The sequence below is a fragment of the Macaca mulatta genome, chromosome 4, assembly GCF_049350105.2.
Source record: "Macaca mulatta isolate MMU2019108-1 chromosome 4, T2T-MMU8v2.0, whole genome shotgun sequence".
NCBI lineage: Eukaryota > Metazoa > Chordata > Mammalia > Primates > Cercopithecidae > Macaca > Macaca mulatta.
In genome coordinates, this window is record NC_133409.1 from 12,988,803 (window position 1) to 13,015,780 (window position 26,978).

Below are 26,978 nucleotides of genomic sequence, written 5' to 3' on the forward strand. Positions count from 1 at the left end.
TGAAAACTTCCTAGGAAAAGGAGAGCCATTTTCTCATACTCTGAATCACGGTTTTGCTCTGACTAGGTAAACAGCATGCACGCTCAAACTCTTGCTAGAGAGAGTCACTGAAACCTTTTAGGTTAAAAGGAAATGATTGGTAAATAGCTTTTCTGAATCTGAGTTCTTCTGTAGGAAATGGAAAAACAGAGAACTTACAATTCTAACTAGTAGCATCAGACTCAAATAACAACTTTGTGGGAAAACAAGGATCGATTTGAAAGCTAGGCTCCTTCAGGTCAGACTCAGATTTTGAGGGGCCCTGTGTTTTTATAATTTTGGAGGCTCTCTACAAGAAAAAGAAGGCAAACTTACAAATGCAAATTTAATCATAAACACAAATATGTATCTAGAATAAAAAAACATAAAGCATAAATTTAATAAGGCTGACAAATACGGCAAACAAAATTTTTCACCACAATATGAAATAACATTTTTACTAAAATGTACATTTCGGTAGTGTTTCCTTTCCTATCTTTTTTAGTTGCATGCTCTCTTAAAAGACTTTTTTCCTAAAAAATAAAGATTTAAAATTATTTTCTCTATTGAGAATAAAGGTTTTTCCTTTAATTTGGCTAAAATTTGGAGTTCTTTCCAACATTAATAGCTTAGAATAATTTATTTCAGCTTCTCAACTCATTATTGTAATGTCATGTAAATTTTTAGAATTATTGTCAAATTTGGAGAAATCTCTGTCAAGTGTTTTTCATACAGGAGCTATATAATCTGGAAAAATATCTGCAGACTGCTGGTTTTATATATTTCAAATGTTCCTCTACTACCTACATACTGCCAATATTAGGCTCTGCAAAAAGTGTTCTTCTCATAGTACATGTCACAAGCCTGGTGAGTAGGCACCGTGGCCAGTAGGACTATCTTTGAAAGCCCCTCCTACCCCAGGATAGTTACGAAAAACTTACCTACTCAAGGAAGTGACTGCAAAGCACATAAGTAAATCTCATTGCTATGGCCTGGATGTTTGGGTTCCCTCAAGATTCCTAGGTTGAAATCCTAACCCCTAAGGTGATGGTATTAAGAGGTAGGGCATTTGGGGGAAAGATGAGGTCATGAGGCTGGGGCCCTCATGAGTGGGATTAGTGCCCTATGGAAGAGGCCTGAGAAAAACCCCTCACCTCTTCCACCACATGAGGACATAGACTGAGAGTGCTATCTGTAACCAGGAAAGGGGCCCTCATCAGACACCAAATCTGCTGGTGCTATGATCTTGGACTTCCCAGCCTCCAGAACTGTGAGAAATAAATTTCTGTTGTTATAAGCCACCCAGTTTATGGGATTTTGCTATAGCAGCCAAAATGGTCTAAGACATTCACTGAAATCAAACTAAATATATCCATAAGTCAGCTTTCCCTTAGCCTAGTCCTAAAATCCCCATGACCACTCCAGGGCCATTCAACAAGGTAAGTTAGCATGAAAAGAGACATGATTGTGGTTGAAATATTTTTCACAGACAGGCATGGTGGCTCATGCCTGTCACCCTAGCAGTTCAGGAGGCCAAGGTAGGAGGATTACTTGAGCCCAGGAGTTTGAGGCCAGCCTGGGCAACATAAGGGAGACCTTGTCTCTACAAAATAAATAATAAATAAATAAATCAGCCAGGCATGGTGGTGTGCTCCTGTGGCCCCAGATACTCAGGAGGCTGAGGTGGGAGGATTGCATGAGCCCAGGGAGTTTAAAGCTGCAATGAACTATGATCACACCACTGTACTCAAGCCTGGGCGACAGAGCAAGACTCTGTCTCTGTGTCTCCCTCTCTCTCTCTCTCATATAGATGGATAGATAATATATATAAAAAACACTCTATATCTATATATACTATCTATATATAGGTGATATACAATCTATATGTTATAGATACAATATATATCTATATATAGATATCTTAAATATATATATCTTAAAGTACTGACATCTTCCACCACCACTCGTAATCACAGCCACAGGCCGTAAACCACACTGGAGAATGGAGGCGAAGTGCAGCTCACCAGGCCCCAGCGCCAGACACTGGATTCCGGGGTTCCACGTGTGTCTGCAGAGATGCATTTGTTTCTCTCAACACCGAGGAAGACTCCCCCATTACACACTGGGAACTGGACTCAGAGCTACTCCCCAGGGGAGTGGGACCCAGGGCAGCTGCTCTTTCCACTTCCCATAGCGGCTTTTCCAGCGTTCTTTTCCTTACCATAAGAGGGGTGACACATATTCATTAAACATTTTCAGTAGATGGGATTTTTTAAATTACCTGTAGTCATATTACCTAGACACAACCATGGAAAGATTTTGGCATATTTTCATGTTTTATGGAACAAAGAAATTGAAAACATTAAATTAAACCAAATCTATTTCTCTCATTATTAAAGAAATATACATTCCCTGTCAAAAATATGAAAAGAATTTAAAAAATACTTAAAATCATCTGTATTTGTTGGCGAGGGCTGTTGTAACAAAGTGCCACAGACTGCATAGTTTAACAACAGACATTTTTTGTCTCGCAGTTCTGAAGGCCAGAAGTGCAAGATCAAGGTGTTGGCAAGGCTGGTTGGTTCCTTCTGAGGGCTGTGAGGGAAGGGTCTGTTCTACACCTCCCCGCTAGCTTCTGGTGTTTTACTGCCAATCTTTGGCATCCCTTGGTTGACAGAACATTACCCTGACCTCTCCCTTCATCTTCACGTGGTGTCCTCCCAGTGTGCAAATCTGTATCCAAATTTCCCCTTCTTATAAGGACACTGGTGACATTGGATTTGAGGCCCACCCCACTCCAGTATGACCTCATTCTAACTTAAGTAATTAATACACGATTTCCAAATAGTCACATTCTAAGGTAGTGGGGGTTAGAACTTGAACATATGAATTTGGAAGTGGGTAGGGGGACACAGTTCAACACAGAACACCATCTCAAATCCTGTGAGGCAAAGAAAACCAACGTTAGCAAGTTATTACTAGGTCGTTTTTGAAGGTATGGCCAGAAATTTCTTCTGCTACTCTGCTCATTGAGGTTGGGGTCTGTGTCCCCATGTCTCTGAATCTGGGCAAGCTGGTGACTGCTCTGCTCAGTAATCCTCGTATTCAAGTCATGACAACCCAGGCACCAGGCAGGGGAATGAAAGAGCTTCCAGATGTTTCCAGCCCTCAGCTACCAAGTCATTTCCAGCTTGGGTCTTACTGAGCTGAGGTCACAGACACCAGGGAATAAAGACAAACCCTCCCTCCTGTGCCCTGGTGAAATTCCAGATCCACAGAACCCGTGAGCATAATAAATGTATGTTGTTTGTGACCGTTAGTTTTACATCTAGACCACAAGATGCCTAAATACTTCGATAAACCTTATTCTGGGTATGTCTGTAAAGGTGTTTGGATGAGATTAACACTGGAATCATAGACTGAGTAAAGCAGGTTGCTTTCCCCAGTGTTCCTTCCCCAGTCCATTGCAGGCCAGAACAAAAGGCCTGGCAAGGTAGAACTTGGTCCCTCTGCCTGACTACTTGAGCTGGGACATCAGTCTTCTCCTGCACTCCAACTGGGGCTTACCCCATCAGTGCCCCTGGTTCTCAAGCCATTCGACTCATTCTGGAACTACACCACCAGCTTTCCTGGGTCTCCAGCTTACAGATGGCAGATTACAGGACTTCTCATCTACCACAATCCATGAGCCAACTCCTCGCAATAAATTGCCTATAATAAAGGTCTTATAATATATATGTTTATACACTATTGGCTCTGTTTCTGAAGGTTCCAAATATATTGTTTAAGTCAGTAATTTCAGAGGTGGGCGGAGGGCTAACTACCCAGCAATAGTTATATTGTAATATTTCTAGTCAGAAATATTTTAATTCTTATATAATTATAATTCTTACTCTTTTTTCTGTGCCTTTAAAAACATTTCTCTTACTAAAGTGAGTCACTAACTTCTTAGATCAAAAGGAAATGATAATTTCTCTGATTCTGAGATTTATTTTAAAAAATATTTAAAAAACAGTTCAGCCTCACTTCTAAACATTTGCATTATATAAACATAATGAATATACTAAGTCCAGCCATAGGTAACACAGGGACATTCACAAGTCCCAGGTGGAGGACAGTATGAACTGAAGCTTTTTGACGCAGTGGCTGCTTAGACCTTTTACTATTCTTTCCTAGTTAAAAGTCAGAGAAATCAAGTAAACATTGAAGTCTTAAAGATGCAGACAACAGCTGGGCACAGCAGCTCATGCCTGTAATCCCAGCACTTTGGGAGACTAAGGTGAAGGATTACTTGAGTCCAGGATTTCAAGAGCAGACCCTGGGCAACAAAGCGGGACTATCTCTTTGAAAAAAAAAAAAAAAAAAAAAGTCGTAGAAAACATGTGAGGCTCTTGGTAATGCATATGATGAATACGATGCACTACACAGCTCTGGTTTTGAGAAAGGGGAAGTGCTTGGTTCTTCTTGGCATTGGCTGTCAACCATGTAAATAGTTTGGCCAATATTAACAGACCCTGGAGCCAAATCAGTTTCATGGGGTCATCAATCATGACATTTCTTCTGAAACATGAGGTAAAGCATGTGGTGCAAGAAATACACTTTCTGGGAAATGACGGAAACCTTAAGAGGTGCAGCTCAGGGAGCTTCTTGCAGGCCAAACCGCAGCCCCTAGCCACAGAACTGACCAGACCACACGGAGGCCAAATACCTGTGTGTGGGTCCAGCATGAACAATGCTGGTCCTAAGTCCCTGTGGATCATGATCTCCTCATTACTGAGATTTTCATTTTCACTGCTCTTTCGGGTAGTAGATCTTTGAGATGTGTTAATGAAGGGACGGGAAGGTCTATGGTACTAAAAGTATATACTGTTGCCTTGAAAGACAACAGACTTAGTTGGGCATGAGGTTGTTCCCAACATTTTCCTCTGAAAACTCTGCTACATGTGGTTTCATTGTCTTCTGATCTTGGGTGGTGCAAAAAAAAAAAAAAAAAAGCCTATGGCCAGAGAGATTTCTGTTCCTGCATAGGAAACTTACTTTTTTCTATCTGAATGCTCATATAGTCTATTTCTTATATCTTTGTAATGTGAAAATGTTGTCACTCTTTTTTCTTGGAATGTGGTGGAATTTTTTTTTTTTTTTTTTTTTTTTTTTTTTTTTTTTTGAGATGGAGTCTCGCTCTATTACCCAGGCTGGAGTACAGTGGTGCAATCTCAACTCACTGCAACCTCCACCTCCTGGGTTTGAGCAATTCTCTCCTGCCTCAGCCTCCCATGCAGCTGGGATTACAGGTGTCCGACACCACGCCTGGCTAATTTTTGTATTTTTACTAGAGACAAGGTTTCACCATGTTCGCCAGACTGGTCTCGAACTCCTGACCTCAAGCAATCCGCCTGCCTCCACCTCCCAAAGTGCTGGGTTTATGGGCGTGAGCCACTGCACCCAGCCCTGTGGTGGATTCTTTTGATCTTCATCTTCAAGTTCTTTTCAGCACAAGAAACACTTGTTTAATTAGGTCTTTGGTTGTTACTTCTATTTTCCCACAGGAATACCTAAGATTCTTGCATTGAATCATTCTTCCCTCCCCTAGATAGCTCTCATCTCCCACACCGAGTCAATACTTTTAATCCTTTTCTCTGCATTCTGGGAACATACCTTAGGTGGTTCTTCACATCCCTCGCTTGACATTCAACAGCATTCTCTCTAATGTGGACGTGAATGTTATTATTCATCTTTAATTGCTTTTTAATCACTTCTCTCTTGATATTCCCTGCCTCACACTCTGATTCAGACACATTGAACTTCTCTCAATTCCTCAACATTCTAGGGTTTTGTTTTTGTATTTATATTTGTTTTAGGAGACAGGGTCTCCCTCTGTCACCCAGGCTGCAGTACAGCGACACGATCACAGCACACTGCAGCCTCTACCTCCCAGGTTCAATTGATCCTCTGGCCTCAGCCTCCCAAGTAACTGGGACTACAGGCACGTGTCACCACACCCAGTTAATTTTTGTATTTTTTTGTAAAGATGGGGTTTCACCATGTTGCCCAGTCTGGTCTCAAACTTCTGGGCTCAAGCAATTTTCCTGCCTTGGCCTCCCAGTGTGCTGGGATTACAGGCATGAGCTACTGCGCCTGGACAACATCTTGGGTTTTTTCTCACCTCTAGGGCTTCACACACGGTATTCTTTGGTCATAAACGCCCTCCACCACCAAGTCATTTCATTTGGCAAACTCCTACATCTTCATATGCTCTGAGCTTCAGCTTTCATGCAGGAAGCTTGCTATGACCGCCGAGGATGGCTCAGAGTCCTCGGGCTTCTATTGTGCCCTGCCAACCCTATTATCACGCATTTCACCCTGAATTGGAAATGCCAGTTCCCTTGTCTGGTACCTCACTAGATTCTGAGAGGACAAGAATTGACAATTTTATTCATCATTATATCCTCAGCCCCGAACACCACTGCTGGCATGTGGTAAGCATTAAAAAATATTTTTGCCTATAATATCCATCTTTTTCAATCACATTCGTCTTTTTGCATCTTAAGAATTCTCTGCATGGTACTCAAAGATGGTACCAAACAGCATCTTTAGGGATACCAACAAGTTTCATTTTTAGAGCTCTGTCTTCCTCTGATTATTCAAATGTGTGTTCCCTTCCTCCTACTTGACAGCATTTTTTCATAGATTTTATGTTTCTCCTGACCTCCTCCTCCAATGAATAGAATAGATCCAGACTTGGTGCCCACCAACAGACGCACATCATACTGACCCTGGCCTCACTTTCTATCTACCTGGGTGCCTGCCAATCTCCTCTTCAAGCTATAAAACAGACTGCAATGTCCAGCTCCCAGCTCCCTACCATTTCCATCTACTGTGCTCCTCTAGACAGAAATGGGACATGTCCTGTCCCACTGCCATAGGTATTTAGTTAGAATTGGAAGAAATTCCAACTTCAGTCAATGCCACTTTAAACCAGGAGTCCCCAGCCCTTTCAGTTTAAATGAATCCCAGGGACAAGGACATAATTTTGATAATTTTGGCAGGTGTTCTTAGAACACACTTTAGAAGTCTTATTTATGTCCTATATATTAGAGTTTCATCTTAAAGCAGCCTTGTATAGAAACTTTTGTAATCCTGTTAATGTCTTTGTTTTCTGCCTCTATAATTAAGAACTTACCTTTGACCTTTGGAGCACTGACCCTGTTTCTCTGGAGTCTTCCTCCTGAATGGGTCACTCCCCGTTTTTTCTTGAATAAACTTTTTTTTTTTTTGAGACAGAGTCTCACTCTGTAGCCCAGGCTGGAGTGCAATGGTGTGATCTCGGCTCACTGCAAGCTAGGCCTCCCGGGTTCACGTCATTCTCCTGCCTCAGCCTCCCGAGTAGCTGGGACTACAGGCGCCTGATACCACGTCCGGTTAATTTTTAAACTATTTAAACTGGAAAAAAATGAAACAAAATAAAGTTTAAAATAGAAAAATTAGCTGGGCATAATAGCAACTACTTGTAGTCTCAGCTATTCTGGAGGCTGAGGTGGGAGGATGACTTAAGCCCAGGAGGTTAAGACTGCAGTGAGTCATGATTCGCATCACTGCACTCCAGCCTGAGTGCCAGAGTGAGACCCTGTCGGAAAGGGAAAGGGAAGGGGAAGGGAAAGGGAAGAGGAAGGGGAAGGGGAAGGGGAGGGAAGGGGAAGGGGAGGGGAAGGGGAGGGGAAGGGAAGGGGAAAGGAAGAGAAAGGGGAAGGGGAAGGGGAACAGAAGGGAAAGAAAGGGAAGGGGAAGGGAAAGGGAAGGGAAGGGAAGGGAAGGGAAGGGGAAGGGAAGGGAAGGGAAGGGAAGGGAAGGGAAGGGGAAGGGAAGGGGGAGGGGGAGGGGGAGGGGGAGGGGAAGGGAAGGGAAGGGAAGGGAAGGGGAAGGGAAGGGAAGGGGAAGGGAAGGGAAGGGGGAGGGGGAGGGGGAGGGGAAGGGAAGGGGAAGGGGAAGGAGAAGGGAAACGAAGGGGAGGGAAGGGGAAGGGGAGGGAAGGGGAAGGGGAGGGGAGGGAAGGGGAAGGGGAGGGGAGGGAAGGGGAAGGGGAGGGGAGGGGGAAGTGAAGGGGAAGGGGGGAGGGAGAGGGGAAGGGGAGGCGAGAGGAAGGGGAGGGAAGGGGAGGGGGAAGTGAAGGGGAAGGGGGGAGGGAGAGGGGAAGGGGAGGCGAGAGGAAGGGGAAAGGGGAGGGGAGGACAGCTGAGGGGAAGGGGGGAGGGGAGGAGAGGGGAGGGGAAGGGGAAGGGGAGAGGAAGGGAAGGGAAGGGGAAGGGGAAAGGAAGGGAAGGGAAGGAGAAGGGAAGGGAAAAAGAAAGAGAGAAGGGAAGGGAAGGGAATGGAAAGAAAGGTGGACAAAGACATGCAGACTCAAGGATATTAAACTGTTTCAGAGCATGTGAGTTTTATTTTTCAAACTGGAAGGTTAGCATTAACTGACAATGGCTTTCATAAATTCAAAATTCATATTCGCTTCATCAAAATCAAGGTAATTCTACGTCTATTTCTCCAGCCCCAGCTTCTCACCTTCTCAAGCTATAGGATGTTGTCATGCAAGTGCCCTACAATCGTAATATCAAAATGTTCCCCACAAGGTAGAGGAAGTAAGTTTGGGCCAAAGAGAATCAAGGCATCAGATAGAAGCAAAGGGGAATGAAGGGTACACATGCTGCCCTCATTCCAATCTCTGCCTACTGCAACGCCTAAAGCCCACCCACAATGCTGCCATTCTGAAGGCACAGGAACCACCCCATAAACTTTAAAACATGCCCTTTTGCCAAGCAAATTCAAATTAGATTTCTCCCTTATGCAACCGAGGGTTCTCACTAATACAACTGCTTTACATAATACCTATATTGCTGTAAAGTTCGGTATAAATAATTTTTATAAAATTTTTTAAATCTTATATTTACATAGTACTTCACAATTTTCTAAATTGTTACACACATTATCTCTTTTGGTGTGCAAAAGTAATTGCTTGAGATGGCTAGAACAGCATTTACTATCTATGGTTTTAAAATAACAACAATAAAATAAGACACAGAATAATTTAAATTTTGCATAAGGTCACACAGCTAGTGAGAACAAAACAGGAGATGAACTCAAAGCTTCTGACTCCAAATCCAATACTCTACACCCAGAACTCTGGTCTTCTGATTGCTATCCCAGTGCTCCATGCACCCCTTGATGGCTATGCACATTTGTTAAACATACTAGAGACTATCTTTTGAAAGGAAACCTTTCCACCATGTACATAACTGCCTTCTAGTTGGCCTACTTTGTTTCGGTTTTGTTTTTGTTTTGAGACGGGGTCTCTTTCTCTCTGTCCCCCAGGCTAGAGGGCAATGGCACAATCTCGACTCACTGCAACCTCTGCCGCCTGGGTTCAAGGAATTCTACTGCCTCAGCCTCCCGAATAGCTGGGATTACAGGTGCCTGCCACCATGCCTCGCTAATTTTTGTATTTTTGTAGAGATAGGGTTTCACCATGCTGGCCAGGCTGGTCTTGAACTCCTCACCTCAGGTGATCCGCCTGCCTCAGCCTCCCAAAGTGCTGGGATTACAGGCATAAGCCACCACACCAGGCTAAGTTGGCCTACTTTGTAAATGTGATTTTTAAAAATAATATTTCCCTAATCAAGGGATACCCCGGCTGCAATTATTTCGATTACTGGAAACTAATGAAGAATTAGTGACACCTTGTGGCAAAAGCTTATTAATTCATGTTCTACTGCTACCCATTTTCAGAGATGTCCAAAGGCTTCATGCACTTCACTAAGAAGTTAAGACAAGAGCAAAACTTTGGAAAGAATAATCTAGGGTTGCAACTCTACCTCTGTAACTAGATTCTCTCCTCAATAACTCTACATGTGCTTCAGTCCCCTCCTCTTCACAGAATCTGTGTGACTTCAAGTTCACAGATGACTTCCAGGTTGGCAAACCCAGTGATTACTTCTCAAGTCTCATCTTTCTCAACTTCTCAGTTATATCTGACCAGGTTGAACACACTGTTCCTGAAACCCTTGGATTTGACAAAATCAGTTTCCCTTCTCCTTTAAAATGTTGTAAAGCGGTCTAAGTGCTCACGAGTACCAAATTTATATCTCTAGTTCCACTGAACTTCAGACTCACATCTCTAACCTGCCAGTGTGACATACGTATTTGGATGTCCAATAGCATCTGTCCAAAATAAAACTCTTGGTTTCCTGCTCTTTCCAACAATTGACTGCATCGCAGTAAATAACATGATCATCCTGTCAGTTTAGTAAAGCCATAACCTTAGCAGTCATTCTGTAATCCTCCACTACTTACTATTAGTAAGTGGCAGTGAGGAGTAGGAATAAAGGGACTTAGTTCATTCTCTGAAAGCTCCCAAATGCACCCCTTCTCTCCATTTTTCCTACTATCACCCTAATTCAAGCCAGAGTCTCTCAACCTACTCAGCACCTTCCTAACTAGTATCTTACTCTTCACCTCTTGCAATCCATTCTTTACATAGCAATCAGTGATCTTTTTAAAACATAACTCAGATGATATCCTTTCTTAAAACCAAAATCCCCATAATCCCAACTCCTCTTCCATTCTACAGAGCCCTCCAATTTGCCCCCAGCTTCCCCAAAATGCTCTAAAAGCTCATGTCTTACCACTCTTCCCTGGCGTTCCATGTTCTAGCCACGCTGGTCTTCCTTTCGCTCCTTAAACTGTTATGCCCAGACTGTTTGTTCCCCAAAGAAGACCACCAGAGTCCAGAGTCAAAGCCAAGTGGCAAGGATCTTTACTACAAGTTCGAACTTGGTCCCTCCTTTACACAGTATACAAGAGGGCCCCGATCAATGCGTGCGTTTGCTTTTTATAGCCCGAAAGTTGCAGGGGAACAAAGAAATTCTTTTGGCTCCCACGCTTTCAGTAACCTTGAACGGCTGTCTCCTTATCGGAGACTTTCCAGGTGGTGTTTGTACTGGGCTCAGGGAGTTTCGAGCCCGGGGGCTGAGGAATGTGCCCAGCTCCTTTCATTCCCCCCTTCTTTTCAGGTATCTTTAGAGCCAATCTTGGGTCTTATAAGTCTGGTTCTGTTTCAGCGTTTACAGGTTGGTATTGGGCTCTGAGGACTATGAGTTGTACGGTGTCAAATTTCTCCTTAATAAATTGTAAAATTCTGTTAACAACACAAGGTCCTACGGTAAGCAGAAATAGTAGACTTAGCAGGGGTCCAAGGAAGGGGGCTAACAGAGAAAACATAGAGGAATTCCACCATTGGTCTGCAGCTGAAGCAAACTGCCGTGTTTTTACTTCAGTGCTTAACTTGCGTAACTGTTGGACCCGGTCCTCTACAAGTCCTGATTCATTTATGTAGAAACAACAGTCTTCTTTTAGAAATATACATGTACCACCTTTTTCTGCAGTGAGTAGGTCTAGGGCTCTCCGGTTCTGCAAGGTTACCTGAGCTAGGGACGTGAGCTGTCGCTGAAGGGAGGCAAGGGACTCAGCCGACTCCTCCATAGCAACAGCAAATTGTTGTTACAACTTGTTACTTTCTATGAGGGTGTGACCTAGGGCTCCCCCCGCCAGTCCGGCCGCAATGAAGGATGCGGTGAGGGAGATTCCTGCAATGAGGGGGAGAAACATGGCTCGTGCAGGTCTTGGTCTAGGGTCTGGGTGAATAACAGCACTAGTCCAGTTACCGGTATACCCTAGGAACTCGCCAGCAGTTAGTAGAGTCAACCGGGGAACTAATGTGACAGGGAGACACAGTAGGTTATTAACAGAGGGACTAGGTAGGTTCTTAGATAAGGTTCCATTACACCAGAAGAATATGCCTGATGGAGCCCTTAAGGTGATATTAGGGGGCGTTGCAGTGATGCTGCAGAGGCTGGAATTGGTTTCTGAGAAACAGTAGGGAAACTTCTCCTGACTGGGGTTTAGGCATAGGCGCACGTTCAGGATAGGAGCATACGAGAGGTTCGGAGGTTGTTAGCTTGGGCAAAGGTAGAGGATCCCCATGGCAGAGGGACAGCGGTTAGCGGTGGACGCCCTAGAGTGGCGCACAGAAAGCAGCCAGACAGGCTATGAAGTCCTGTAAGGTTAGCAAGTTTTAGTCCTTCTTGTAATAACTTTAACCAGGAGAAAGGACGTAAGTCTTGTGTTAGTCTGTTTTCCTGTCATTGGATATTCCTGTGGACCAGGGGCAGTACTTGTACTAGGCCTCACCATAGATAGAGATGACTGCTAGGCCATGTGGAGGAGGGGGAGTAGTATACAGCCTCATGCTGAGGCGAGGTCTAGCGGGAGTTCCAGGGGTTTCTAACTATCTATGTATATGAAAAGTCTTTATCCCGTCTACGATGGAAGGGCCACTTAGGTTCTAACTGTTTTCTCTCTCCCCAATAACGGGGTCTATGGATGTTACAATAGTTATAAGGACAGCCGGCATTTTGGTGCCACCAATAGTGTTTACAATTGTATTTAGTCTGATCAAACTTAAAGCATATTATTGGTGTTATAGGTTTGGCTATTTGAAAACCAGTAAAATTTAGTAGAATTGGGCTGTTGCACCCTGAGGAAGGGCAATCAGCACTGGCCAATAATTTTCCGGGCTTATGAGGTTGCCCAGGGTGGGTTCGGTTTTCATAAAGCCAGAATCTCCAGACAAAGGGATTATGAGCTGGTTTTGTGATTTCTCCAGCGGCCACTAGGGCGACTAACGTTAGGGTTAGACTACCTAACTGCATGTTTGCAGTGAGCTATGCTGCCGGCGCAGGGTGAGTTTTAAGGGGTTGTTTCTAGCTCTGTCCACAGTCCATGCGTCCGGTGCTTCAGCCGCCGCCGTGATTGGTCCCAGAAGATCGGAGGTTGGGTCCACTGGCTTGACGTGGGTGTAGTGGATCTACGATGCGATGCCTTCTACCTTCAGGGCGGTGGGTGTGATTAGGAGTACCTGGAGTGGTCCTTTCCACCTGGGTTCTAGGGTCTCTTGTCGGTGTCACTTTACCAGGACCCAGTCTCCCGGCTGGTACGGATGGGGTGTCGGCGGGGGACCGGTCTCATATAGTTCCTTCAGCTTGGGCCAGATTTCTTGATGAATTTTCTGCAAGGCTTGTAGGGAAAATAAGAGTTCAGAGACATTTTCTGTTTTAGACTTGAGCAGATCATCTTTTAGGCCGGGAACTAAGGGTGGGGGTCTGCCATACATAATTTTATAAGGAGTAAGGCCTAGTCTGTAAGGTGTATTACAGGCCCGGAACAGAGCGTAGGGGAGAAGGACCACCTAATTAGTGCCAGTCTCCATAGTTAATTTAGTTAAGGTCTCCTTTAAGGTCCGATTCATTTTCTCTACCTGTCCTGAACTCTGGGGCTTGTAAGCGCAATGTAGTTTCTAATTTGCCCCAAGGATGGAAGCCAAATCCTGACTTACCTTAGCGACGAAGGCCGGCCTATTATCTGACCTTATCTGGACGGGGAAGCCATACCTGGGGAGGATATCTTCCAGGATTTTCTTTGCTACAACCTGAGTAGTTTTCTTCTTGGTGGGGAATGCTTCAGTCCACCCTGAAAAAGTATCTACAAAGACAAGTAAGTACCGATACCCGTATTTTCCTGGCTTTAGCTCAGTAAAATCTACTTCCCAGTAGATACCGGGCCTGGTTCCTCTAAGCCTTGTTCCCGTTGCAGCCTGGGATTGGGGGTAGGCGTTGTTAAGCTGGCAGACTTTGCAACTTGTCATGATGTTGCTGGCCGTCTCGGCTGTATGTCTGAATTTGAGCTTAGAGCGTCTGATCAGGTCTATCATCTGCCGAGCACCCAGGTGGGTGGTTCGGTGGATGTGTTCTAACACTTGTTGTCTTAATTTTTCTGGTAGGATGGTTTGGTCATTAGTATCAGTCCACCACCTATTCTGGATCTGTTTCAGGGGAAGCTTGTCAATCCACTGGAGATCTTGTTCTGAATAATCAGGGAAATATGGCAAGTCCCGGGGGCCCGGGTCAGGGAGCTGGAGTGCAAGGAGTTGGCTGGGAGCCTTCGCCACCTTTCTTGCAGTTTGGTCCGCCAGAAAGTTGCCTTGAGCAGTTGGAGTAGTTAGTTTCTGATGCCCTGGGCAATGCACAATGGCTAACTTTTCTGGCCTCTATAGGGCTGTTAGCAGGGCTAGGATTTCTTGCTTGTTTTTTTATCTCTTTTTTTTTTTAGCCGTCAGTAACCTCCGCTCCCTGTAAATGGCCCCATGTATATGCACCGTTGCAAAAGCATATCAGCTGTCTGTATATACCGTCAGCTTTTTCTCCGCCCCTAAGGTAAGAGCTTGGGTGAGCACTATTAGTTCGGCCTTCTGGGCCGATGTCCCCGGGGGCAGGGGTTCCGCCCAGGTTACCTCAGTCTCTGAAGTCACTGCCGCTCCAGCGTATCTCTGGCCCTGATGCATGAAGCTGCTCTTATCAGTGAACCAGACGAGGTCGGCGTCAGGAAGTGGGCGATCCTGCAGGTCTTCTCGAACCCCGTGCATCTGAGCCAGTACCTCGGTGCAGTCGTGGAGTGGGGCATCCAGGTCTGGGTTGGGCAGCAGCGAGGCAGTCTCTTACCCAGTGGCCAGCCTCCTTGCAGTAGGCACATTGGTCTTTTATCAGATTATCATGCCTGGGGGGGCCGCCTAGGTTAGGTGTACTCTGGCTGTAGATGTTCTTTCTGTACTACTGCTGCCAGGACCTTGGTCATTTTTTTAGTGGCCTTAAATTGCCTTTTTTCTGGAGTATCTCTGTTATTATAAACCTGCTGGGCTATCTGAAGGAGGTCTTGAATCCGCTTTTCTTCCAAGTCTTTTAATTTTTGGAGTTTTTTTAATATCTGGGGCTGCCTGATTTATGAAAGACATTACAACAGCTGTCTGACTTTCTGGAGCCTCTGGATCTATGGGGGTGTACTGTCTAAAAGCTTCCATTAATCTTTCTAAGTAGGTGGCTGGGCTCTCTGTCTTTTCTTGCCGAATAGAATATATTTTAGCCAAATTAGTGGGCTTGCGAGCAGCTGCCCGGAGACCTGCCATTAGAGTCTGGCGATAAAGGTGTAGCCGTCCCCTACCTTCTGCCGTGTTGTAGTCCTACGCCGGCCTGGTCAGAGGAAAGGTCGCGTTTATGAGGTCAGGGTTAGCAGTCGGTTGACCGTCGTTCCCCGGGACCAGCTTTCTAGCTTTTACCTGTATTCTCTCTCGCTCCTCCGTGGTAAACAAGATTCAGAGGAGCTGCTGACAATCATCTCAAATGGGCTGGTGGGTGAACATGACACTATCCAGTAAAGCCAGTAAATCTTTGGGGTTGTCTGAAAACCGAGCACTCTGAGTCTTCTAGTTATACAGATCACTGGTGGAGAATGGCCAGTACTGGAGCTTGGGGATTCCTGTGTCATCTGGGGGTCTTATTTCCCGAAGGGGTAAAGCCACCGTGGAGTCAGGCGGCTGGGGAGGGGGGCTAGTCCGTGAAGTGCACCCTCGCGTCCGCCCCGCCGGCCTTTTAAAGTTACTTTCCCTTTCAGTGAGCCCGCCTCCCCTCCGCCTGCTCCCTCCCTCTATCTCTCTCTCTAATCTTTCCGTTTCTGTCTAAATCTTTGATTGACATACTTACAGGGTCTCTTCTTTAAGTCTCTATCTCATTCGCGCACGCTTTCTCTCTCTCTGTCTCTCTGTCATCCCGTGTCCTTTCTCCTTTATACTCAGTCTCTTTTTTTTTTTTCTGTCTCTTTCTCTGACTCTCCACGTCTGCCGTTTTCTCCCCTTTCTCTTTCCGATTTCCCTTCTCACTTTCTCCCTCTCCCGTCTCTTATGGTCTCTCTCTCACTCATTCTCTCCCTCTCCCCAGTCTCACTTTCTGTGTCTCTTTTTGTAAAGGAATGTGGGTTAGAATCCCTGTAAAGGAAATCCGCGCCGGAAGCCGGGAGCCCGGGGACCGGGGCCGCAGGCGCGGCGCCGGAAGCCGGGAGCCCGGGGACCGGGGCCGGGAGCGCGGTGCCGGAAGCCGGGAGCCCGGGGACCGGGCCGGGAGCACGGCGCCGGAAGCCGGGAGCCCGGGGACCGGGGCAATTCAGACCGCGAGCGCGCACCCAGGGACCGGGGCAATTCAGACCGCACGCACGCACCCGGGGACCGGGGCAATTCAGACCGCGAGCGCGCACCCGGGGACCGGGGCAATTCAGACCGCACGCGCGCACCCGGGGACCGGGGCAATTCAGACCGCGAGCGCGCACCCGGGGACCAGGGCAATTCAGACCGCACGCGCGCACCCGGGGACCGGGGCAATTCAGACCGCGAGCGCGCACCCGGGGACCGGGGCAATTCAGACCGCACGCGCGCACCCGGGGACGGGGCAATTCAGACCGCGAGCGCGCACCCGGGGACCGGGGCAATTCAGACCGCGAGCGCGCACCCGGGGACCGGGGCAATTCAGACCGTGAGCGCGCACCCGGGGACCGGGGTCAGAGTCAGCTGTTGCCCAGATCGCGAACGCGCTCCGGCAACTCAGATCACAATTTAAATCAGAAGAGAGCCAGGGGACGTCTCCCACCGGTCTCCACTGGCTGTCCTATAGCGCGTCTGCCAGGACTGTGCCAGCTTCAGTTTCAGACCTCGCGAGTCACAGATTCAGATTCAGAACAGACACTCAGACACAGACAGACAAATGGAGACGAGCCAGCTCACCTATCAGTAGATCGATCTTAGCAGATCCGTTGACCAGGGGTCTGGTGGGCTTGGGGAATCCCGGATGAGCCCCCAGATGTTATGCCCAGACTGTTTGTTCCCCAAAGAAGACCACCAGAGTCCAGAGTCAAAGCCAAGCGGCAAGGATCTTTACTACAAGTTCGAACTTGGTCCCTCCTTTACACAGTATACAAGAGGGCCCCGATCAATGCGTGCGTTTGCTTTTTATAGCCCGAAAGTTGCAGGGGAACAAAGAAATTCTTTTGGCTCCCGCGCTTTCAGTAACCTTGAACGGCTGTCTCCTTATCGGAGACTTTCCAGGTGGTGTTTGTACTGGGCTCAGGGAGTTTCGAGCCCGGGGGCTGAGGAATGTGCCCAGCTCCTTTCAAAACATACAAGCTTGTTCCTTCCTTAGGAACAGTGCACTAGCCACCACCCTCTGCCTGGGCAGCTCCCCCAGAACTTCACGTGGTTCACTGCTTCTTTTGTCACAAGGTCTCTAGTTAGATGTTACCTTCTCAGGCTTTTCTGCTACTTAACTGAAGGCAGCCACTCATGGCCCCCACCACGACCACAAAGTTTTTTTGTTTTCACCAAAGGTTTTATCTTTCCATGAAATTTTCTTTTTTTTTCTTTTTTGGTTTATTTGCCTATTATCTATTTCCCTACAGTAGGACAAAAGCTTCGTCTATCCCAAGCTCTTACAATACTGCTCAGTACAAGGAAGGTGCTTAGTGTCTGCTGAATAATGAACTATCGTAAGTTCTCCCTTGCATTCTCTTACCGATATGGTTTGGATCTGTGTCCCCATCCAAATCTCATGCCAAAGTGTAATTCCCAATGTTGGATGTGGGCCTGGTGGGAGGTGATTGGATCATGGAGGTGTTTTTCATGAATGGTTTAGTGCCATCTACTTGATACTGTCCTCAGGATAGTGAATGAGTTCTTGCGAGATCTGGGTTTTTTTATTTTGTTTTGTTTTGTTTTCTTTGAAGCAGAGCCTCACTCCGTCACCCAGGCTGGAGTGCAGTGGCGTGATCTCAGTTCACTGCAACCTCTGCCTCCCAGGTTCAAGTGATTCTCCTGCCTCAGTCTCCCGAGTACCTGGGATTACAGGCACGCGCCACCATGCCGGCTAATTTTGGTATTTTAGTAGAGACAGGATTTCACCATGTTGGCCAAACTGGTTTCAAACTCTTGACCTCAAAGGATCTTCCCACCTCGGCCTCCCAAAGTGCTGAGATTACAGGCGTGTGCCACTGCACCGGGCCAAGATCTGGTTGTTCAAAGGCATGGAGCACCTCCCCTTCTTCCTCTTGCTCCTGCTCCTGCCATGTAAGACACCTCACTCCTCCTTTGCCTTCCACCATGACTGGGAGATTCCTGAGGCCTCTCCAGAAACAGATGCCGCCATACTTCCTGTACAGCCTGCAGAACCATGAGCCAATTAAACAGCTTTTCTTTATAAATTACCCAGCCTCAGGTATTTCTTTATAGCAATGTGATAACAGACTAATACATTTACCCACACTTAAAAGCATTTCTGAAACCATAGCCTTTCACTCACTTTTTGCACACTTAAATGGAAAATATGCTGCTGCTTCTTTTCTTGGATCAATTGTATACCCCTGCTATTCACTCATTCAAAAAACTATTCTAACTAAACATTAAGTAATATGGTAGGCCTACAAATACAAATAGAACATGATCCCTACCCTCAAGGAACTCATGGCCTAGTAGAAGCAAACATGTTAGCAAATCATTATAAAAGCCATATGCAAGTATATCGGGAGAACCCGCTCCCGATGTTTAACGTGGGTTCTTCTCTATTTCCTAAGTGTCTCAGCTGGGTTGAGAAATAAAGGGAAAGAGCACAAGAGAGAGAAATTTAAAGCTGGGTGTCCAGGGGAGACATCACACATCGGCAGGATGCGTGACGTTCCCCGAGCTGTAAAACCAGCAAGTTTTTATTAGTGATTTTCAAAAGGGGAGGGAGTGCACGAACAGGGTGTGGGTCACAGAGATCACATCCTTCACAAGGTAATAAAACATCACAAGGCAAATGGAGGCAGGATGAGATCACAGGACCACCGGATAAGGAGAAATTAAAATTGCTAATGAAGTTTCAGGCATGCATTGTCATTGATAACATCTTATCAGGAAACAGGGTTTGAAAGCAGATAACCTGTCTGACCACAATTTATTAGATGGGAATTTTCCTCCACCTGATAAGCCTGGGAGCACTATAGGACACCGGGGCTTATTTCATCCCTTCGGCTTCTACCGGATGCCTTAAAAGGGGCCATCTATAGGCCTACCTTCAGGGCTCATTCTCTTTCTCAGGGATGTTCCTTGCTGAGAAAAAGAATTCAGCGGTATTTCTCCTCTTTGCTTATGAAAGAGGAGAAAAGGAGAAATATAGCTCTGTTCCATCCAGCTCACCGTCGGCCAGTTCAAAGTTACCTCTCTTGTTCCCTGAACATTGCTGTTATCCTGTTCTTTTTTAAGATGCCCAGATTTCATATTGTTCAAACACACACGCCTTACAAACAATTTGTGCAGTTGACACAATCACAGGGTCCTGAGGCGACATTCATCCTCCTCAGCTTACAAAGATGATGGGATTAAGAGATTAAAGTAAAGACAGGCATAGGAAATCACAAGGATATTCACTGGGGAAATGATAAGTGCCATGAAATCTTCACAATTTATGTTCAGAGATTACAGTAAAGACAGGTGTAAGAAATTATAAAAGTATTAATTTGGGGAACTAATAAATGTCCATGAAATCTTCAAAATTTATGTTCTTCTGCCGGGGCTTCAGCCGGTCCCTCTGTTCGGGGTCCCTGACTTCCCACAACACAAGTAAAAGATGGCGTTGTGGCTGCAGAGTATATGAACCCAAGTTAGAGGCATCATAAATGCCTTCCTGGCCAGGCGCTGTGGCTTACGCCTGTAATCCCAGCACTTTGGGAAGCCGAGGTGGGTGGATCACCTGAGATCAGGAGTTCGAGCTCAGCCTGACCAACATGGATAAATCCTGTCTCTAGTAAAAATACAAAAGTAGCCGGGTGTGGTGGCACATGCCCATAATCCCAGCTACTTGGGAGGCTGAGACAGGAGAATTGCTTGAACTCGGGAGGCAGAGGTTGCAGTGAGCCGAGATAGCACCATTGTACTCCAGCCTGGATGACAAGCAGTGAAACTCTGTCTCAAAAAAAAAAAAAGAAATGCCTCCCTAGAGAAAACAACAGGAGCTGAGGTTTAAAAGAGGAGTAGAAGAAAAATCCAGGAAAAGAGACAAGGAAAAATCATAAAGCACAAACACAGCGTGGAAACATAATAGTTCATGCAGTGAAGGACCGCAAGCACTCAGCTCTGCTAAGAAAAAAGTACAAGACAGAAATCAGTGAGATGTGAAATTAGAAAAATACACAGTAACCATGTAGTGGCAGGCTTATAGCATAGTTTAAGAAACTTGAACTTATTAGGCAGTGGGTTATGGAGCAAGCATGGTCAAGGATGCCTTTCTCTTAGATTATTGTTTGGTTCCATAGACGATTTAATTTAGACTACATGGGGTCAGAATGACGAGGTCAAAGGCTGGTAGGAATAGGAAGGACACAAAAAAGAGGATCCAGAAGCAAGAAACACTGAGGAAGTAAAATGGACAGGACTTGGTGATTATTGGGATATGGAGAATGAGGGGAGGGGGAACAAGCAAAAGGGACAAGAAATGGGGGATCTGGGAGTGGAAGGACAATGAACATCATAAGCTGACGCTTTCTTGCGTAAGTTCTACAGTCCAGCAGTCAAGGGCTTAAGTCTTGGTCCTGTCACTTGCTTGCTATATGACTTTGGTAAGTTATTTCAACTTCTCTAAATTTCAGTTCCTTGCAAATTAAATGGGAATAATATCAGAATCTACCTCATTGTTAGACTGGGATTGTTATAATAACTAAACGAAATCAGGTATGTAAAGTGCTTAGCACAGTGCCTGCTAATCAGAAACACCTATTGATTAAAGAATTTTAAAATGATTATCTGACTATGTCTGTGGTCATAGATCTACCTTTCCTCTTCTTACTAGGGATGAATTGTCCATGTTTCTAGGCAAGGCCAATCCCTCAACTTACACACAAGAACCTATTCCTTTTTGCCAACATCATTCCACCAATTCTTCCCTCCGTCCCACACCATCCATTCCACCCTCTCTCCTGAATCACTTCTAGAAACATATACACACACAGTCAATTCTCGCATTAAAAAATATTGAACCTGTTCTTGACTCAATTTCCCTTTAACTACCAGCCCATTTCTTTCTTCTTTCCTTAAGTCATAAATTGCTCTTCTGCCACTCTTTTCAGGATCCATTATAACTGAACTTTCTCTTCTATAACTTCATGAAAGTTGCCTTTTTTCAGATTACCAGTGACTTCTATGTTTCTAGATCCAATGTTCTTATCTTGCTTAGCACATGTATAGCATTAGATATAGCTGATTACTCCCTTCTCCTTGAAACACTTTTATTACTTAACTCCCAGGTGACCAGGCTTTCTGCATTTTCTACCATTTCTTTGACCCTCTTTTGCAGTCTCCTTTGCTGATTATTCGTCATCTTTCCAAACTCTAAATATTGGAATACTCAAGGCCTTATCTCTCTATACTCCCTTGGTAATCTTATCAAGTCTCATGGCTGTTGATTCAAAAATCCACTTCTCTAACCCAAACCAATCTCCTAAAACTATAGACTCCCATGTCCAACTGTCTACTCAAACTCTCCACTTGGATGACTAACATGCCTTCCAAGCGTGATGTGCCCCAGACCAAGCTGCTAATGCTCACTCCAATAACGGCTCCTCCCCAGCGTTCCCTGTATCACTAAATGGCAACTCCATTCTTCTAGGTACTCTAGTCAACAACCTTATCATGGCCTCTGGCTACAATCGAATAGCTTAAATTAAACCAGTCCTCTCATGGGAATAAGCATAAAAGTTGAACATTTCAAAAAGCACACATAACAAAAACTACACAGGCTGTTTGAAGGCACCGGAGAGCAACCAAGATGGTCAAGACATGAGAGCCTGGGATCCCAGGAAGAAGAGAGATGCAAAAAGTGATACAGAACTTCTCCATCGCTTTTTCTTATTAGGGCATTTGCTGAGTTTTGTGCAGGGCATTATGGCGAGCAGAAAGCAGTGACCTGGAGGTATCAGGGACCTTTCAGATACGGGGAGATAAAAAATTGGAGTTGAAAACTGCTGACGGGACTTGAAGGGACAAGATCTCAAAGAAAGAAGGATCATAAAGAAGCCAGTCTGACATTTTGTTTGGCTTTTATCCTTGAGGTATTTGCTGAATTCTAAGCTGTAAGGGCACCGGAAATCAAGAAACCAAACAGTTGCTAAATAGTTAAAATGCTAAGTGTACATTTCAACAGTCTCACAGAGCTGGGGGTACAAAAATTGGAGTTTAAGGTTACCCAAAGATGGGGACCTGTTAAATATCGCAGATGTTCATGTTGAGAAAGAACAGAAAGGCCTAGCTCTGGGATAAGACCAAACCAGAAAATGATCAGCCCTCACAAAGTCTGAATCCCTGACTAAAGGTCATCTGAGGCTGAGCACAGGGGCTCATGCCTGTAATCTCAGCACTTTGGGAAGCTGACGCAGGTGGATCACTTGAGGTCAGGAGCTCGAGACCAGCCTGATCAACATGGTGAAACCCAGTCTCTACTAAAAAAATACAAAATTGGCCAGGCGTGGTGGTGCACACCTGTAATCCCAGCTACTTGGGAGGCTGAGACAGAAGAATTGCTTGAACCCAAGAAGTGGAGGCTGCAGTAAGCCAAGACGGCACCATTGTACTCCAGCCTGGGCAACAAGAGCAAAACTCCACCTAAACAAAAAAAACAAAAAAAAAAGGCATCTGTTCCTACTCTAATTGCTTGCCAGAATAAAATTAAATCCTTTCTAGAAAAAGACAACATCAGCCACAGTCTCTATGCAATTTTTATTTATTTCTTTATTTATTTTATTTTATTTTTTATCTTTTTTGCCAGAGCCTCTATGTGATTTTTTTCCTGCACAATGTCCAACATTTAATCAGAAACCTTAGGTTCATCTCTTATGCGTTTCTTTCTCTCATGTACCACGTCACGTCCAATCTGTTCTACCTTCAAAATTGAGCTGGGATCTTCCCACCACTTTTGGCCCAGATCCAGAACCAAGCTCCACCAAAAGCAAGGCAGTCTGCCCCCCGGACATGGCCTCAGCACTGACTGACCGCACCTCTCAGGCCCGAGCACCACACCTACACCAGATCCAAGCCACTCTCTCACCAGCCTTATTGGGAGCAGCTTCCTATCTGGTCTCTCTGCTTCTGCCTTCGCCCCACTTCAGTCTATTCTCAACCAAGCAACTAGAAAAAACAAATGTTTTTAATCAAACTATGTCAAGCTTCTATGCAAAACCCTTTAGGGACTTTTAACCCTAGAGTAAAACCTAAAGTCCTTTCACTGACCTACAACAAGGCGCATAGCCCGGCCTCTGACTTCATCTCCGAATGCTGCTCTGCTCCACTCACTCTTACTCCCATCCCCAACATGGCTTCCTGCCTTAGAACTAGGAATTGGCTGCTTCCTTGACCTGGAATGCTGTGCCAATTAGTATCAATTTTCATTTCTTCACCTCCTTCATGTCTTTACTCAAACGTCACCTTTTCAATGAAGCCTGCTCTGAAAATTGCTAGGTCTCCCATGCCCCAGCACCTAGCCTTCTTTCCTGCTTTATTTTGCCTTAGCTATTATAATTATCTAACACACATAATGTACTCACTTTTCTTGTTTGTATGACTCCTCCACTGGAATACAAATTCTGTCAAGGCAGGAGTTTTAATCTGTTGTTTGGTTTTGTTTCTCACTGCTATATCCCCACGAACACGAGGGGAGTGGGGGTGAGGGACAAGAAAACAACAGTGCTTGGCACATACTAGATACTCACAACTATTTGTGGAATGAATCATTCAGTTTCAGATCATCCAAGAGTTGTCCAGAAAATAGTCAGATATCCAGGACTGTCATCTGAGGGAGAAGTCTAGGTTAGAAATACATCCTTTATTGCCCTGGGTATACAGGTGGTACTAGAAATCATAGATGTGAAATGGGACTGCCCTGGGAGAAAGGAGAAGAGAAACAGGTTGTGGATAAAAACTTGTACAGGCCAGGCGCGGTGGCTCACGCCTGTAATCCCAACACTTTGGGAGGCTGAGGAGGGTGGATCACGAGGTCAAGAGATCAAGATCATCCTGGCCAACATGGTGAAACCCCACCTCTACTAAAAATACAAAAGTTAGCTGGGCAGGGTGGCATGCGTCTGTAGTCCCAACTACTCAGGAGGCTGAGGCAGGAGAATCACTTGAACCAGGGAGGCGGAGGTTGCAGTGAGCCGAGATCACGCCACTGCACTGCAGCCTGGCAACAGAGTGAGACTCCATCTCAAAAAAAAAAAAAAAAAACTTGTACAAGAACCTACAATGGCTATCAATTTCTTTATAAAGCCCACTGTGGCTGGTATAGCACTACTGGTTACTATCATGCATGTCCGTGTGAAGAGACCACCAAATAGGCTTTGTGTGAGCAATAAAGTTTTTTAATCACCTGGGTGCAGGCAGGCTGAGTTCAAAAAAAGCATCAGTGAAGGGAGATAGGGTGGGGCCGTTTTATAGGATTTGGGTAGGTAAAGGAAAATTACAGTCAAAGGGGGGTTGTTCTCTGGTGGGGAGGAGTGGGGGTCACAAGGTGCTCAGTGAGGGAGCTTTTTTGAGCCAGGATGAGCCAGGAAAAGGACTTTCACAAGGTAATGTCATCAGTTAAGGCAAGAACCGGCCATTTTCACTTCTTTTGTGGTGAAATGTCATCAGTTAAGGCAAGGACCGGTCATTTTCACTTCTTTTGTGGTGGAATGTCATCAGTTAAGGCAGGAACAGGCCATTTGCACTTCTTTTGTGATTCTTCAGTTACTTCAGGCCATCTGGGCATATAGGTGCAGGTCACAGGGGATATGATGGCTTAGCTTTAGCTCAGAGGCCTGACCGTTACCCACTCAATACCCATTCTATTCTGCCCCAACATCCTTCTAACAGAATTCGTTCATCTCCTCCCTGGCCAAGCGTTTCTTGGAGGCCCGGAAAGACTGGTTAGCTGGTCTAATCCAAACATGGTGGTCTTACATATAGATCCTAAGCTTAAGTCAATATGATGTAATTCTGGTCAGCTGGGAGTTCACGAGGGGGTTTTGCTCTTCCAATAAAGACAAAAGAGAAGATACTTCTATTACGACCTTGTTGAAGCCTACAACCCAGGGGACAGAGTGGAAAGGCAGGGGAAAAAATGCGGTGTTGATAATGTGCTGAGCCCCCAAGTTAACCTCCAGGTTAACCAACCTGGGGGGTGTAAAATAATGAATTCCTTATTATTCAGGACTGTCACCTGAGGGAGACCTTATTATTTCAGCCACTTTGAATTGGTTTTTTGTTACTTGAGGGAAAAAAAATTCTTTTTTTTTTTTTTTTTGAGACGGAGTCTCGCTTTGTCGCCCAGGCTGGAGTGCAGTGGCTGGATCTCGGCTCACTGCAAGCTCCGCCTCCCGGGTTCACGCCATTCTCCTGCCTCAGCCTCCCGAGTAGCTGGGACTACAGGCGCCCGCCACCTCGCCCGGCTAGTTTTTTTGTATTTTTAGTAGAGACGGCGTTTCACCGTGTTAGCCAGGATGGTCTCGATCTCCTGACCTCGTGATCCGCCCGTCTCGGCCTCCCAAAGTGCTGGGATTACAGGCTTGAGCCACCGCGCCCGGCCAAGGGAAAAAAACATTCTAATTAATACGCTAGTTTTTACGGTTTCCACGATGTGGTGCCAGCCTTTCCTTCTCTAGATATTTCTACAACTCATCTACACAAGCCTTGCTTACAGTTTTCCAAATACATCTTGCACTTTTTGAGCCTTTGATCAAGCCATTCCGAATGCACTTCCCCCAAGAGGCTGGCCAGTTAAAATACTATCATTCATCAAACACAACTTAAATGTCACTTTCTCCTGTAGCCCTTTCAGAAATTACCTCAAAATTAAATGATCAGACCTAAAATCTTTTGGGAGTGTTTTCGCCTCTAGAATTTACCACATACCTTTATGTTGGTGTTACTTATGGAATGCCTACATCTGCCTTATGTCATAGACTTCAAAGTGGAGACTGGGTCCAGATCTTAATATAAAGGCTTACCATTTACCAGGCACAGCTCTAAGTATTAACGGTTTTAATCCTCAAGACAAAACCTAAAGAGATAAATTCTTCCATTGCCACTTTGTGGATTAGGAAAATGAAGCACAAAAACATTTAACTTGCCTGAGGTTTCGGAGCTAGTACATTGTAGAATCTGGATTCAAATCAAGACAGCAATTAGCTGAATGAAGGTGTAACTGTAAATGCAAATAACTGATCACAAGGGATACACATTCACTCACACAAGATACAAGATTTTTAACGTTGCCGATACTAAAAACAAAGCGTCTGCGTTTTTAAGCGCAGCCCCACCCCGCGATACTAGATTCATTCTTCAGAGCTGGGAGCCTGATGAAGGGGAACTATTCCTTTATATTTTTTAAGACTCAATAAATTGCCCACTTCTTTCCCAAAATGAGATGTCTGTTCGGGTGGCCCTTGTCGCTCCGTGTGCCAAGGGTCCTCCGATTGCTAAGGACACAGCGGTGAGCAGAGAAGGCAGGTGAGGAACTGCACGGACTCAGCTGCAGAGGGCAGCGGCAGCCCGCCCCTGGGGCGGGGGAAGTGGAGGTGCCGGGAGACATCAGGAAGCCCTTCCCTCCCCGGGCACGTAACAGAGCTGGGAGCCTGGCTGCCAGAGGTTTGTCATCGCGGGGGCGGCCTGGGAGCGCTGCGGCGCCGCGGCAGGAGAAACAGCCAAGGACGCCCTGGAAGAGCAGGAGCACGTGGGCGAGAATGGCGCCAACACCAGCCCTGCAAAACCACATCCCAGAGCGGGGCCCAGGACAGCCACCATTACCCCGCAGGCCTCAAGGAAGACGGTCAAGTCAGCCAACGCCGCCTCCCTAGTCAGGAGCCTCCCAAAGCGCAGGCGCACCTACCCGGGGGGCGCGGCTGGGCGGAGTCAAGAGCCGGAAGAGCCTTGCGCCGCAGTCCTACCCCGGAAACCCGCGGGCCGGAAGTGTCGGGAGTTCCAGCTC

The 26,978-nt window shown here is 45.8% G+C and overlaps 1 long non-coding RNA gene across 1 annotated transcript; it reads right to left on the minus strand.

Moving 5' to 3' along the window:
* Positions 1–10,796: 10,796 nt before the first annotated feature.
* LOC144340256 (uncharacterized) lies at positions 10,797–26,904 on the minus strand. The gene is made up of 4 exons (XR_013416152.1): positions 26,798–26,904; positions 26,122–26,195; positions 23,725–23,804; positions 10,797–13,137 (listed from the first exon to the last, which is right to left on the minus strand). It is a non-coding gene; the product is annotated as an uncharacterized LOC144340256 (long non-coding RNA).
* Between the last annotated feature and the right edge of the window lie 74 nt (positions 26,905–26,978).